This window comes from Alosa sapidissima, chromosome 14, assembly GCF_018492685.1.
Source record: "Alosa sapidissima isolate fAloSap1 chromosome 14, fAloSap1.pri, whole genome shotgun sequence".
Classification (NCBI taxonomy): domain Eukaryota; kingdom Metazoa; phylum Chordata; class Actinopteri; order Clupeiformes; family Clupeidae; genus Alosa; species Alosa sapidissima.
Genome location: NC_055970.1, coordinates 16,977,822 through 16,981,539, shown reverse-complemented (window position 1 = coordinate 16,981,539; position 3,718 = coordinate 16,977,822). Strand labels below are relative to the sequence as shown.

General features: G+C 41.4%; 1 protein-coding gene across 1 annotated transcript in view; it reads right to left on the bottom strand.

The window, feature by feature from the left end:
* Window positions 1–3,461, bottom strand: part of dok4 (docking protein 4) — a 53,728-nt gene extending 50,267 nt beyond the window's left edge. Inside the window, 1 exon segment of the mRNA XM_042060790.1 lies at window positions 3,117–3,461. The gene's annotated coding sequence lies outside the window, so the exon portion shown is untranslated.
* Between the last annotated feature and the right edge of the window lie 257 nt (window positions 3,462–3,718).

Here is a 3,718-nt window from a genome sequence, read left to right as displayed (position 1 = left end):
ACACAAACTGTAGTAACTAATACATCATCTGGGCTGAATCTGTAAATCAATGAGGATGAATCATTGCATGAATGAATCACTTTTCTCCTGCCTGCGTTTGTAAATACAAACACATACACAAAACATTCTCATCCAGAGAAAGTGAGAGAAAGAGTAAAACATACTAAGTACAGGCTACTCTTTTGATTGCAAATGTGAGGTACTCCCCCTGCAATTGCTGCACTGTTATATAACCCACTTAGCATGGACCTCAGTCCGAACTACCACCCCCACTACACACTGACACACACACACACACACACATAGATACATACATACACACACACACACACACACACACACATTCATTAATAAGACAGCAAGTGCACAATAGCCTATGCCCTTACACCTTTATCTTTTTATATTTTATTTATTTGGCTGATGCTTTTATCCAAAGTGACTTACAGATGTCAATTAATTGCAGGGCCAGCAACTTGGGGTTAAGTGCCTTGCTCAAGGGCACAACAGTGGCAGCCTGCTCCTTATCCACTCCACCACCATCGCACCTATGCGATTAGACCTCTCCTACCACCTCAGCGTACATTAACACTAAAACTCATTTGCATATATAAAAACAACAGTGCAGAAGCAACTGGTTATTCGGTGATTCACTGCCTCAAAATCCACCATCAACAATGTGTTAATCACAGTCCTATTGTGCATATTGATTGATGCCTTTCTGCTGCACTGTAATTTCATGCGCACGCTTCTGTTTGCCTCACATTTCACTGTATGTGGACAAGAGGAAAAGCGAAGCAATTTACTGAATCAGACAGCGTTTGAATTTAGCCAATATTTCTAGCAACTAACTTCTTGAGGCTAAATGTGGCCCTAAAAGGAAAGCTATTGAAACTGGTCACAATGAATCACTCAGTCAAAGTAAGAGAAAGAGAGGGTGGCCCTTGTCTTTTCACTACTGAGGATAGATTGTTCCTTCCTCGGCAGATATGTCCTAGACAATGAAGGCTGGCTTGCTGTTCGTCCTCGGCCAAATCTGTCGAGAGTCAGCAGTGAAACCACTTGAATTGCTTGATGGTCTTTTGGGCCTTCACCATCGACTTCAAGGCAGCGCTGCCATACCTAACCCTAAACACTAACCCTAAACTTAATCCTAAATCCTAACCCTAACCCTTGTCTAACCCTAGTGCCTTCCAGACAGCGCTGCCTTGAGGTCAACAGTGGGGGCCTTAAAGACCATACATCCACTTGAAAAGACAGGTAGGCCTACAGTTGGCTACATGAAAAGTCTGTAGTGTGACACACTCACATATTTATTGTGACCCTTTAGATGACAGACTACGCTTATGGTGCGGTCCATTTACATAAATCACTGCTTCCCAACTGCATAGAGGCTATACTCTGTTGGCATGGTACAGTATGTGCACAGCAGTGGAAATATAGAAAATGTGACTGGATGTTCCTTTCCATGAAGGGCCACCAAAGACAACTGGAAAGGCAGAGGAGGCTATGTTACTGTCACTTCCACTAATTATCTCATTCAGCAGTTGGAACAAGTGTCCACCTACCATCTTTCAGATTTGAATAGGAGCTCAACACAAGGGTTGATTTAATTGAAGTAGGTGGGAGGTTAACAGACGTCCACCCATGACAATAATCCTGGTGAGTGTAAAGGTTTTACCCATGATAATGCATAATAAGCCAACTGGACCGCACTTTATCATTTTTTTCAGCAGTTGAGTTATCAAATTAATGTATTACGTGTTAGATAGAAGACCTGTTTATGTTAGAGATAAGACCATGCGGCGTTCCATTATCCGGGGTGAAACGAAGTCGTTTATCTGCGAGTTAAAAACACAAAGCCACTATTTCATTTTAATTAATTGTCCAGCGTGGAACACAATACCTTGTCTCAGATGTGGTAAGGTATAGGAATAGCTTTCTATACAGAATAGTGCTACTTTGCCTCGTTTAAATTGATGGGCCCCTTTAACATCGATTTGACAGCGGCCACTTCAACGCTTCCTTTGTTAAGGTATAGAGAGTGGATTACCTGACGATTGGATCGCTTAATTAAACAACTGCCTACATTGTGAACTCTTTGAGCATATATAGGCTTCATTTATCGCTGCACAGGCCCAGTTCATGCATTTAATAGCAAATAAACTAAGCTTGTGATGACGCTGAATCGTCAGAGGGTACGTTTCGTTTCATATTTCAGATTATTAACAGAAAAAATGACTTATCTTTCCGTAATAGTAGCCTAGACTAATAACAGGTTAACTATATAAAAATTAAATCGGCCTACATCAACACTAAACTCCAATCCAACTTCCTCTACCAAAATCTTCTAGCGTAATTAAAATGATGAAAATATGTCTATCGTGCTCCAACAGGCACGCGCACCAGTTGCTGCCAGCGCAAGAGCAATTTGGCCGTCAGATTAGATACCCTACATAGCCTAGGCTCGTGTGTAGGCTACCTTCAAGGAATATGATTACGATTAGCCTACGCAAACATAGCCATTCATTGCTGCATATTGCTGAAAACGCTGTGGAAGTACACCAACCAACACACCTCAAGCAAACAGCGTTTGCGTCCTTAACATAATCATATCATCTGTCATATTTGAGATGTTTCCCAACACTTTCATAGGAGGACGCAATTTGGCGACAAGTCAAAAGTCTAAAAGGAATAAACAGAAACCATATTAAAACACTACATACCACAATAACCTGAAACAAAAGTTTTCATGGATCCTTGGCATGCAGCCCCACAAAGTAGCCGTATAGCATGAGGCTCAACTGCATTGATAATTGACCATTTGAGCGCACATAATTTGCTTAAGTTCTGTCACTTCTCACTTGAATAAGTTGCAGGCTCCGTCGCTGGCCTTTGTCATCAGAAATGCTTTTATGCAAAATTAGGCTTTAGAACAATAATGTCATCATAAAATATAGCTAGTATCCCAACAGCAGGTAGGCTATGCTATAGTGTAGTTTAAATATGTCTTTCAACTTGTCTAATGTAAAAGACCATATCTATTTCCAGCGAGCGACTGTTTGCAGAAATCGCAGACAGATTCTCTCTACCTTCTGTTCGCTGTTAAATTCGCCTACCTGAAGATGATGACTGTCTCCCTCGAGCGCAACGGGCAGGTGAAGACGACGAATCACTACAAAAACGGCAAATATCTTCTGCGAACCAGGTTCTGTAGTGACCTTCAGGCAGGCGGGTTGTTGGACTCAAGTCACGGCTACAAAATATTTGAGACGCACACAAGATGCGAGAGCCTTGAAAATAATCCCACAAAATGACTGGATCGCGCACTGAGTTCTTTCCCTGATTTTAATTCCTGATATAGTTTTCTGTTGCATAAAAAGCAAGGAGACGAGCGGTGTCAGAGACTGATCTGACAGCAAGCTGCGAAGTTCGGACTGATGGTCTCGAGTTGTGTACACAGCGATCTCCACAGAAGAACAGGCTTCAATTCAACCAGACACGTTTCCATAGACCTCCCTTTACCGTAAAACATCAACAAGTATGGACCTAGAATTGGTCAAACTTCCAACAGCGTAACATACGATTTGATTAGTATTCTATCTTTAATTTAATTATTCCTTTCAGGGGGAACTAAATAATCAACTTAAATGACAATTGAATTAATTACTTGTAGCCTATATGCACAAAATATAGCCTATCAACCAATGGTAGCCTAGGC